At 37.4% G+C, this 13022-nt stretch overlaps 1 pseudogene; it reads left to right on the top strand.

Annotated features, from left to right (window-relative positions):
• Window positions 1-9652: 9652 nt before the first annotated feature.
• LOC105087194 (GTP-binding protein SAR1b-like) lies at window positions 9653-11976 on the top strand (annotated as a pseudogene).
• The last annotated feature ends 1046 nt before the right edge of the window (window positions 11977-13022 follow it).

The following is a 13022-nucleotide window of genomic DNA, read 5'->3' as shown; positions in this document are numbered from 1 at the left end:
AAATAGATCAGCATTCTTTTAAACGTACTCGATGGACTGCAAATACCATAGCCATTTGACACCCTTCATCATGAATGCATCGGCTCTTCTTTAGTAACTGGAAATGCCGTATCATTGCCTTTTGTCCTCGAATATTCTACTTCCCCCATGGAATTTTAATATATGTTTATAATGGGCATCTTTATGATCGCTCTGGCACATTTTCCTGAAACATGTGTGTACAAATTGAAATTTAGCGGGGAAGATGTACCTCAGTGGTAGAGCATGTGCTTAGCAGGCACGAGGTCCTGGGTTCAATCCCTAGTATCTCCATTAAAATAAATAAAAACCTAATTACCTCCCCCCCAAAATTAAAAAAGAAAAAGAAAAATGATGTACTTGGAAATATATTTTTTTCATTGAAATTTAAGGGTTTTTTCCTGTGATCATAAGGCTGTGTTAAAGAAAATGTTTCCCTTGATTGCATTTTCATTTATATTTATTACTTTCAGTACTTATTCCACAATTGGTCAGAACAATATCAATACAAATGTTGATAATTAGTAAAGATAACAAGTAAAATTCTATTATAAATACAATCTTTATGGGGTTGCAGTATATATTTGAACAATTTGTTCAAGTGTATGTTCATGAATATTACCTATTTCTAGAATATTATAGGTTCAGCATAGATTCTGTTCCCCCTTTTTTTTTTCATTTCTAAAGATTATAAGTGTTGAAAAATCTTTTCCACATAAATAAGTAGACAGGCCCAGAAGAAATATTATTGTATCAATTTTTCACAACTGTTTTATAGCCCTCAAATTAGTGATCCTTTAATCCTAAAATATAGTTGGTGATGAGTAGACAATTCAATTTTGTTGAAATCAGTGACTTGGAAAACCACAGGACTTTTGCCCAGATAGGGTTGCCGGAGTTAGCAATTAAAATACAAGACCCCTAGTTAAATTTAAATTGGACATAAACAACAAATACTTTTTTAGTATAAATATGTTCCATGCAATACATTATTCATTGAATACATTAATCATTGGTTAGCTGGAATTCAGATTTAACTGGGTGACCTATATTTTATCTGATAACTCTAGACTCAGATATTATAGTTATTTATGTTCTCAACACTAATACCAGTTATTTCTAATCCTCCAGGAAGATTTTATACCCAGGGGCAATACTATACAATTTTAAAACCCAAAATGGGTGAGAGGTGGGCCTGCCTTTTTTAAGAAGAGAGAATCATTGTGCAAAGGTTGGTGAGAAGACAGAACAACCATGACCGCTCTTGTTTTCAGGCAGATCCGTTTTAGGAAAAACTACATGTGGAAATTGAGTATTAGCTTGTTAATTCCCTTAAAGCTGTTAGAGTTCCCACTTACCCATGGCTAAATCTTTGTAAAGACTTGGCAAACTTGTCCAAGGGAACATTTAATCCAAAATAAAGAGCATGGCCTAAGAAATCCTGACCTGACTAGGATTCCCACGTTCTTCAAACTAGTGGTAAGAGGCTGGAATCAGACCTGTCAGGGCCTGGAGTGGATCAATATGTCTCCTTTGCAAAGTTTTGCACAATTTTAATTATTGATTTTTTTTTTTTTAATTTTGGTGATAGGGGAGGTGATTAGGTTTATTTAATTTTGGAGGCGGTACTGGGAATTGAACCCAGGACTTTGTGTATACAAAGCATGCTCCCTACCACTTGAACTATACACCTTCCCCTACTTACTGATTTTTTAAAAGCAATTGTTTTCCTGTACCAATTCTAAGTTGCATATGATCAAGGACAGTATACACTTTGTTCACTACCTTATTCTAGCACTAGTATCTACAAACAGAAGGTGCTCAAAATATGACTGACAAAAATGGAATCAGTCTGTCTGCTTGGGCGTTCTCTATGCCAAACCTGCACTCAAAATTTTAATAGTGTAACATACCTTACATTTTTCCTCTAACTCTTTGACTATCCCAAATATTTTATGCAAAATCTCCCTTTTTCCTCCCAGCATCCAACTTTCCTTAAATATATTTTCTCCCCAAATACTCTTTAGAGATAGGGCTAAGCAAGGAAATTTTTGAGGAAAGTGACAAGGCAGACACAGATGGCACTAATCTCTCTAGTTTGCCAGTTTTCTACTTCTTTCAATGTGCAAGCAAGTGTGAGAAGTGTGTAAAACTGTTTTCTACCCCATCCCTGGTTTGGAACTTAAGTAACTCTTAACAGTGGTGTGTTCTCAATATCCTGGTACTAAACAACCAACTTTAAAGTACTTTTTCCCTTGAGGGTAATCATTATAAAAAATATTCTTTCTCTGGAAGGAATTTCACCTAATAATCATGCTGTAAGAAGTTCAGTTCCAGCTTAATGCTATTTCACTGTAAGTTTTTACAGTTTTCATTAAAGAAATAAGTAAAGAGTATCCCCAGGAATCTAGAATTGAAAGTAAAAGTGAAACCTAACAAAGGGAACATGCCATTCTATTCCCAAAGTAAATATGGAGAGTCATTGTAAATTCTGGGGATTTCTAAGACTGTTGACAACTTCATATCTTTCAAATAAAATACAATTAGATCAGCCTTGAACACGTGCCAGTAAGGAAATAAACAAGGAAATAGCTTTTAATGTAGATAGACCTGGTCTCAATGTGATGAAATTTGCCCTTACTTTTGATTTCTTTGTCCTGGCAGTACTTTAATGGCATATAATTTACGTAGTCCAAAATAGACCCACCTTGAGTGTAGTTTACGAATTTTAACAAATGTTAAAATTATACTTGGATGGCCAGCAACCAGGTCAAGATCAAGAACATTTTCCAACACTCCAGAAAATTCCTTCATGCCTTTTTTCCAGTCAATACCCACCTAGATCCCTCATCCTCCTGCCTCAACCACTGTTCTCATTTCTATCACCATAAATCTGGTTGTTCTGAACTTCATATAAATGCAATTTTACTCATAAAGCTTCTTTCATTGAACATATATTTAATTTCATCCACACTGTAGCATACATCAGTAGTTTGTTCTTTTTATTGCCAAGTAGTATTCCACTGGCTGAATACACCATAGTTTGTTTATTCATTCTCCTGATGATAAACATTTGCGTTATTTCCTGGTTTGATCCCTTATGAAGACTGAACCTATGAATATTTCAGTTCAAGTCTTTCTGTGAATCTATGGATTCATTTCTGTTGCATAAATATCTGAACATGGGCTTGCCATTGGAGGTGTATATTTATTATTATTATTTTTAGAAACTACCAAAAACTTTTACAAAGTGCTTGCACCATTTAACACGCTCACTGGCAAAATATTAGAATTCTAGTTGCTGAACATCCTTCCTAAGACTTACTACTATCAACCTTTTAAATTTGACCTCTTCTTTTGAGTATGTAGTGGTATCTCATTACACTTTTAATTTTTAATTCCCTGATAATTACTGATGTTGAATCTATTTTCATATGCTTTTTGAGGCCTTTAGACATCATCTTTTGTAAAGTGTCTGCTCAAATCCCCTGTCTACCTTTAAATTGAATCAACTGACTTTTTATTATTGATTTAAAGGAGTTCTTTATATATTCTGGATATGAGTCCTTTGATATGTGCATCGTGCATATTTGCTCCAAGCTGGTGACTTGCCTCTTGCCTTTATTAACAGTTTCTTTTAATGAGGATAGACTATTTTAATTCTGATGAAGTCTCAATTTATGTATAGTGCATTTTACATCCCATTTAAGAAATCTTTACCTACCCCAAGATCATAAAGATTTTCTTCTGTGTTTCCTTTTAGAAGCTTTGTGATATTAGCTTTTATACTTAGGAGTATACTTTATCTCAAATTAACTTTAACATATGGTTTGAGTTGGTGGTCTTTTTTTTTTTTTTTTTTTCCTCTCAGTGTGTTCCAACACAATTTATTGAAAAGATCCTCTCCCTCGTTGAATTGCTTTAGTGTCTTTGTCAAAAATCAATTGAACTTACATGTGGAGGTTTCTTTCTGGACTCTATTCTGTTCTATTAATCTGTCTATCCTTACGTCAGTAACATACATATTGATCCCTGGAGCTTTATATAAGCGCTGATATCAGATAGCATAAGTCCTCTAATTTGTTCTCCTTCAAAATTGTCTTGGCTGTTTTCATATAACTTTGAGAATTATCATGTGAATATCTTTTTTTTTTAAGTTTTTAAATTCCTGGCAATTTGATTAGCGTTACATTTAACCTACAGGTCAACGTGAGACGTACTGACGTTTCCATGTTATTGAGTCTTTTAATCCGTGAGCACGGTATATCCCGCCACCTCGTCTTCTTTTTGTTCAGTTTTTAGTACAAAGCTCCTTCTCATCTTTCGTCAAGTTTATTCCTAAGTATTTTATGTCTTGAAGCTATTTTAAATACTGTTTTTTTAATTTAGATTTTCAACTGTTAATAGTATTTTTAAATTCCATGTTGTTTGTTGTCAGTATGTAGAAATGAAACTGATTTTTGTATCAGGATCTACCCTGCTAAATTCACTCATTCTAGGCATTTTTTAGATTCTTCTTTTTTTTTTTTTTTTTTGGCAAACTATCATGTCATTGGTAGGTAAAAACTATGATATTTCTTCCTTTCCTATTTTTAATCCCTTTTAGTTTTTCCTTGCTTTATTATTCAAATCGGGACCTCTGGCACAACGGTGAACAGGCTTGATTAGAGTCAACTTCCTTGCCTTATTCCTGACCTGAGCGAAAAAGTGATGTCAACCATAGATTCCTCACAGATATTCTTTATCAGATTGAGGACGTTTCTTTCTAGTCTTAGTTTACTAAGAGTTTTTTTAGTCATAAATGGGAGCTGTATCTATAGAGATGACCATGTAGTTCTTCTTTATTCTATTAATATGGAGAGTCACATAAATTTATAAGCATTAAATCAATCTTGCATTTCTAAGATAAACTCCACTTGATTATGATATAATATCCTCATTATATATTCCTGGATTTAACTTCATAGTAGTTTTTGGAAAAGAAGAGCAGTAAGGGGAAAAAATAGAGATAAGATAGTCAAGATACCAAGAGAACATAAGATATCACTAGAACAAAATATATAAATTTGCAAAGAAGGTAAGAACTAATTGAAAGTCAACAATTTATTTTAAATGTTATTACTGTGCAGTTGAATGAAGAGAAACACGTGATAAAATTACTTACTACATTTGATCCCATGAGGTAAGTATTACTTCCCAGCAGAATTTTACAGCCATGGCAGCTATGGCCGTGGCCCCAGGCCCACATCAGCCAAGGGTAATGCTCTGGGGTAAGTCACAGATAAAAGCAGTTAGCAGCTCCCACATTTGGGGCCAATATCACTGAAAGCTGAAAAACACTAGGTGACTGCCCTAAGATCTGCATAATTATTATAGGAGCCAAACCAGCTGAATACATGATTTCTCTGAAAATGTTGGGACTGACAGTCCCCTATGGTAGCTAGGGAACAGCACTCTCAGACGTGTGGAAACTTGTTCAGAGCAAAAACAAACAAAAACCAGGCTAAGACTAGAGGAGGCTGCAGGAGGGAGGTAACAGGCAAAGAGCTGTATGTATACAGGAAGACTAGTTGCCCTATTCTCAAAGCTTTCCAGCCCTCCACTGCCGACTCCATGCCTGTGTGGAGTACATCCCTAAAGCCCACAAGCTTCAAAAGCTGAAGTGGTCAATTCCAGATGCCTACCTTCTTCAGTCTACCATTTTCCCCAGTGACAAAGCATAGGAAGAGGACCACAGGGAAACTCTTAGGGCCAAGCGGACTCTCTGTTGTGTGAAGAGAGGGTGTAGGATCATAGCCCCTCTCTCAAGGGCGCTGGGGCAAGTTAGGAAAGGCACATCTGGCATTTAAGGAGGTTTGTGTACCCTAGTCCTGGGCAAATGCAAAATATGCATTTAATAGGCCTTTCTAAATTGGCAGCAGTGGAAACGAGAGAGTTCTTGTTGAATTGGTCTTGCAACTTCTGAATTAAATGGGGGTAAAATGTTCTCCAAAGAAAAGGCTCTAATCTCTCTGGAAAATTGGACGCAGTGCTTGGCTTGACCAGGCAGGAGCTTCCGGATGCACACTGCTTTAGGTGTTTGAAGGCAGCAGAAGCAGAGTTCCCAGGAGGCCCTGCAGTGGCCGTGGTGCAACTCTGGAGCCAGAGGATCTGGCTTTGGGCCCCGCTTTCCCCTTCCCAGCAGCGCGACTGCAGCAGACACTGCTGGTGCTCAGCCCAGATCCTCTTTACCTCCGGGTGGTTCGGAGCTGCTAACAGCTTGTACCTGTGACCTTCTCTAGAGCACTGGCCTGAGTCTGAGACCACTGCCACAGCCGCCACCATTCCCCCCCTGCTGTTCCAACTGTGGGCCAGGCCAGGCCCTTCCTTGTTCAGCTCGACCCCCCCCACCGCCATACCCTGTTGCCAAAGTTCCTACAGACTTTCCTGAAGAGTAGTGGGTACAGTCGCAGGAGATTTTGTTTTCCTGAATCCCTGTGCTAGCCCATGCTTCCAGAAAGCCTAACACCATAATGCCTAGAGCAGGTCACCCCCTGTGCACCAGTCTGAACCTCAGCTACAAAACTGGAATAATAATGGTTCACACCTTTTAAGGGTGTCGTGAAGATTAGACGATTTGATACTTATGAGGTACGACAAAAAGTTTCTGACACACAGAGTCAGTAAGTTTAGCTTTTTAAAGCCATCTTTAAAAATTGAAGTACAGTTAATTTACAATGCTGTGTTAGTTTCAGGTGTACAGCAAAGTGATTCAATTTTTTATATATATATATGTATATATAATATTTCTGATTCTTTTCCATTATAGTTATTGATTATAGCTCCCTGTGCTATACAGTAGGAACTTGTTGTTTATCTGTTTTATATATAGTATCATTTATCTGTTAATCCCAAACTCCTAATTTATCCCTCCCCCCTCTTTCCCTTTTGGTAACAATAAATTCGTTTTCTATGTCTGTGAGTCTAATTCTGTTTTGTAAATAAGTTCATTTGTATCTTTTTTAGATTCCACATACAAGTGATATCATATGATGTTTGTCTTTCTCTGTCTGACTTACCTCACTCAGTATCATAATCCCTAGGTCCATCCATGTTGCTGGAAGTGGCATTATTTCATTCTTTTTTATGGCTGAGTAGTATTCCATTATATGTATATGTCACATCTTCTTTATGTGGCAATGATCAGTCCAATCAGCTGTTGATGGACGTTAAGGTTGCTTTTATGTCTTCGTTATTGTAAACAATGCTGCTATGAACATTGGGGTACATGTGTCTTTTTGAATTAAAGTTCCCTCTGGATATATGCCCAGGAGTGGAATTGCTGGATCATATGGCAATCTTCATACTGTTCTCCACAGTGACTGCACTAAGTTACATTTTGACCAAGAGTGTAGAGGGTTCCCATTTCTCCACACCCTCTCCAACATTTATTACTTGTAGACTTCTAAATGATGGCCATTCTGACTGGTGTGAGGTGATACCTCATTGTAGTTTTGATTTGCATTTCTCTGATAATTAGCGATGTTGAGCATCTTGTCATGTGTCTGTTGGCCATTCGTCTTCTTTGGAGAAATGTCTATTTAGGTCTTCTGCCTATTTTGATTTGGTTTGTTTGTTTGTTTATATTGAGCTGTAGGACCTGTTTATATATTTTTGAAATTAATTCCTTGTTAGTAGCATTCTTTGCAAATATTTTCTCCCTTTCCATAGGTTATCTTTTTGTTTTGTTTATGGTTTCCTTTGCTGTGCAAAAGCTTTTAAGTTTAGTGATGTCTTATTTGTTTATTTTTGTTTTTATTTCCATTACTCTAGGAGACAGATTAAAAAAAATTGCTCTGATATGTGTCAAAGAGTGTTCTGCCTATGTTTTACTCTAAGAGTTATGGTATCTGGGCTTATAAGTAGGTCTTTAATCCATTTTGACTTGATTTTTGTATATATAGTTGAATAAATTATATATCTAGACCATGGAACACTGTACAGCTACTAAAAAAATAATAAACTGTATACTAGAAGAAAACTCAAATTCTCTCTGGAGGAATGCATCCTCAAATTGGGCCTCGCTAGATCCCCAGTGACTATGGACTTAGACATAGAAGTCACAAGACATTAGAGTCATCAAATATAAAAGTACATCCAATATGTTTAAAGAAATAAAAGAGGGAATTGAAAACATGGGTATGGGGCAAGAGATTATAAAAAACGAACAGCCAGATTTGTCAAAGAGCAACACAGAACTGCTGGAAGCTAAAACGTAATTATTGATATTAAAACCTTAATGAAACAATCAAACTGATAATGAAGAAATAATTAGTGAACTGGATAAGCGACCTGTAGAAACTACTAGATTGCAGCACACAGAGAGACGAAGAAATGGAAAAATGAAAATACTGTTAGACGTGGAGGACACATCTTATATTTGTCGAATTCAAGATCCAGACAGAGATAAGAAAGGGACAGGAGGCTCCAATATAGACAGGCAGTGGCTGAGACTATTCCAGTAAGGCTGAAAGACACCAGCCTCAGAGCCAGTCATTTAAGGTGGCGGCTGCCTTATTAAGTCACAACCAAATGGGAATCACCAGTAACTCTTCAATAGCAGATTGTCTCTTTGACGTATTTGAAAAGTCATTTACAATCAGCAATAAAAACTTTGATTTCTCTAGAAGTACATTATGAAAATGAGAGTACATGTCAGATTTGGAGCTATTTTGCTAATCAAGTGAGTTTATGGAGGACATTCTGACATATTCTGCTCAGTTGTATCCTCTTAGCTGGTACTATGGGAAACCTTATAATAAATAAGAGACCACTCCTCTGGATGTTTGGCAAATATGTTGACAAAATGACTTTTAAGTGTTTAGAAGGTAATATTCATTTATGATTAATAAAGATCAGAAATCAGAAAATAAAGCAAATTCTTATTTCACTTCATAAAATTTCCTTTTAGTCTGCAGATCAAATTAGGAAAATACCATTTAATCTAATCTGTGGCAAAATGCATTGTTAAAGTAAAAATAAGAATTCTGACTCATGCACTGGACCTCTCCAAAATGGTCTGCAGAATTTTATGCAATAATTGAATAGAACTGCCTGACTTTATGCTATCCTGTTTTTATACTTAACAGGAATTTGGAAAGGAAAAAGTATATACATTTGCTTTTTGGGTAGATTGAGAAACATTTTCTCTTAAAATGGAAACATTAGTTTCTACAAATTAAAAGCACAATATATTGACTCAGAAACTGGGAATAATTGGGGTGTCAGGTTTTATCAGTAAAGGAGTTTTGAAAATAGCCCTCATCTGATACGATTTAGGCGTGCTTCAACTTTGGGCAATTATTCCTGTTCTGATGTGTGAAAAAATGCTGAACGTGGCTGAGTCAAACATCATAGTAAGTAATAGTTACTACAACATAGTAAAAAGTCACAACATTCCAAGTAGTAAACCAAAAGTATTAAGACATCTTAGTTATGAGAATTCTAACTATTCAGATAGGAAACTCATGCTTTTAATGCATCCACAGTGAAAATTCTTAGGAATATTCTCAAATATAACTTCTTGACTCACCTTGCTAATAAATTTCATCTAAGACAGAGGAAGTGGTAAGCACTGGTCCCCTCTGTAACCAACATGGAAGAACTGGTCGAGGAAGTAAAAAACACCACGGACCTTGAGAGAAAGGAGCGAAGCTGCCTTTGCTGTGCCTGTTGCAGATTGCGCTCGCTGGCAAACAGACCCTCAGATGGAGATGGCGGGCAGGTGGGCTTCAGGGCAGCAGCGCTTGTGGAGATCACGCCCGGAAAGGAATGAAAGAAGCAATGCTGAGCAGAGGCTGGATTGAATCATAGTGAAGTTGCCACAGAGGTCAAGACAGGTCTCACAGGAAACTCTGAAACTGGGATGACACTTCAAAAATGCCTGCAGCTGCAGGGGCCAGACCTGTACTCCCACATTCATCAGTCAGGAGATGCAGAGAGCTGCCTGGGAAACCATGGTGTAGGCAGCTCCTTTTCAGATCCCTGCAATTCCTCGGAGTCTCAGCTGAGCACCATCGGCAGCTAACACTCCCAGCAGCTGGGGTCGTGAATGGCTCAGAACTAAGGGCTGATCCGGAGAACACTACACACTCATTGCAGTGGCCAAGGACGAGGATGCTCGCTGCAGGCATACATCTACCCTCCTCTTTAGAAATGCACGTGTCAGGAAAGGTTAAAGGATCGGGGGAAACCGAAACAGCAGGAGATACGCAGCTAGCGGAAGCGATCGTTCATTCAACAGATGCTCAAAATGGGCTTACTCTTTGTTGATCTTTGTGCAAGACTCTGCAGAAACAATGAAGAATAATGACCGTCCCAGCTAGTGGTGTACTGAAGCTGGTTGCTACCTACTGGCCAGAGCCAATGAGCAGTATTTCTTCCAAACTCCCAGTAACGTCCAGTTGGGAGCCTGAAATGGGCCATAGTGAGAGTATTCGTACCAGCACAACACTGCGTCCTACTTTTGAGCTGACAATCCAACAGATCTGGAAAGGTGTAGAGTTGTCTACTCTGCCTCTGGTCCTTTGAAATAGCTGTGCATTCCCATATATGTATAAAAGTTGAGTTCCTTTCATTTTTTTTCCATGTTAATTACCTGGATAAACTTGAATAAATGCGAGTTTTTTTTTCCAGTTTAAAAAAAAAAGAAAAGAAAAGGTGAGTTCTTGATACTCCTACATTGTTCATAACAAGAGCCTTAGACTCACGCTGCCTGATAGAAATGTAATGTAAGCCATGTATGTAATTTAACATTTCCTAGTAGCCACATTTTTTTGAAAAGTAAAAAACAGTGAAATTGTCATACATTTTATTTAACTCAATATACCCAGAATATTAACATTTCAACATGTAATGAATATAAAAATATTTTGCTGTTTTGGGAATACATTTTCAATACCATGGGTGTTTTATACTTACAGCACCTGTCAACTCAGATGCTAAATTTACATCAAAATACTTGAACTGTATTAGATTTTTTAAAATTCACAGTTGAGAAAGTTGAGTCACATACCCAGGTTGTTCCAAACAGCTTAAAAATTTTCAGATAGCTAAACTGAATATGAAAATTAATTAATTAATTTTCTTTCAATATTTCCATCCACATTGATAAAATTTGTCCATCTTGTCCAAGAAGAATTGATTTGACTCTGAAGCAAAAGCTTATCAACAGCTCTCACACTTTGTAGTTACGTCTGAGAGGGTGCAGGGCCGATGACAAGCAAGGATCAATGTCCTGTCCACTTGTAGACTCCAAGATGTGTACTCATATTTGATTGGATTTACGATGGTTTCAACACAGCCCTACAGTTTTCAGAATGATGTAGGAAAACTGGCAAATTGGTCTTTCTTGGATTGGATAATGTGGGGAAAACACCACTGCTGTACGGGCTGAAAGATGACAGATTTGCACCACATGCCCCGACGTCTCATCCCACTTCAGAAGAACTAACCATTGCTGGCAGGACCTTTGCAACTTTTGATCTGGGTGAACGTATTCAAGCTTGAAGAGCACGGAAAAACCACCTTCCTGCTGTCAGTGGCATCATACTTCTGGTGGCTTGTGCCGATCAGAAAGGTTGTTAGAATCAGGAGAACTTGATTCACTAATGATGGAGGAAACCATCTCTAATGTGTCTATCCTGATTCTTGGGAATAAAGTCAGCAGGCCTGAAGCCAGTTAAGAGAGGTTACAAGAGATGTTTCGGTTGATGTGGTCAGACAGCAGGAAAGGCAAGGTACCTCTGAAAGAACGGGATGCAGACCCTTTAAGTTTCCATGTGCAGAGTGCTCAGAAGATAAGGTTACCCAGCAGGTGTCCGATCACAGCAGAGTTCATTAACACCAACCAGAACCGGTTCCAGGTCTCACCATTTGGTCCTACTCAGAGATCTAATCATTCAACTTGAATTCAGTTGACTTTTGTTGGTAGATTAGTCAGATTATTAATAGTATATCAACTTATTTTGAGTGAGAATTGAAAACTGATTCAGGTAAGTTTGATTATCACAATGTTAGCTTTACAATTTCATTAAAATAATTAGTTTTTACAGTTTACAGTGTAATATGAACCCCAGCGAGCATCATTTTTTTTTAACATTTTTTATTGATTTATAATCATTTTACAATGTTGTGTCAAATTCCAGTGTTCAGCACAATTTTTCAGTTATTCATGGACATATACACAGTCATTGTCACATTTTTTTCTCTGTGAGTTATCATAACATTTTGTGTATATTTCCCTGTGCTATACAGTGTAGTCTATTCTACAATTTTGAAATCCCAGTCTATCCCTTCCCACCCTCTGCCCCCCGGTAACCACAAGTCTGTATTCTCTGTCTGTGAGTCTATTTCTGTCCTTTATTTACACTTTGTTTTTGTTTGTTTGTTTTTGTTTTTGTTTTTTAGATTTCACATATGAGCGATCTCATATGGTATTTTGCTTTCTCTTTCTGGCTTACTTCACTTAGAATGACATTCTCCAGGAGCATCCATGTTGCTGCAAATGGCGTTATGTTGTCGGTTTTTATGGCTGAGTAGTATTCCATTCTATAAATATACCACGTCTTCTTTATCCAGTCACCTGTTGATGGACATTTAGGCTGTTTCCATGTTTTGGCTATTGTAAATAGTGCTGCTATGAACATTGGGGTGCAGGTGTCATCCTGAAGTAGATTTCCTTCTGGATACAAGCCCAGGAGTGGGATTCCTGGGTCATACGGTAAGTCTATTCCTAGTCTTTTGAGGAATCTCCACACTGTTTTCCACAGTGGCTGCACCAAACTGCATTCCCACCAGCAGTGTAGGAGGGTTCCCCTTTCTCCACAGCCTCTCCAGCATTAGTCATTTGTGGACTTTTGAATGATGGCCATTCTGACTGGTGTGAGGTGATACCTCATTGTAGTTTTGATTTGCATTTCTCTGATAATTAGTGATATTGAGCATTTTTTCATGTGCTTTTTGAT

The sequence above is a fragment of the Camelus dromedarius genome, chromosome 12 (assembly GCF_036321535.1).
Source record: "Camelus dromedarius isolate mCamDro1 chromosome 12, mCamDro1.pat, whole genome shotgun sequence".
Taxonomy (NCBI): domain Eukaryota; kingdom Metazoa; phylum Chordata; class Mammalia; order Artiodactyla; family Camelidae; genus Camelus; species Camelus dromedarius.
This window is presented reverse-complemented; position numbering and strand designations above follow the sequence as displayed.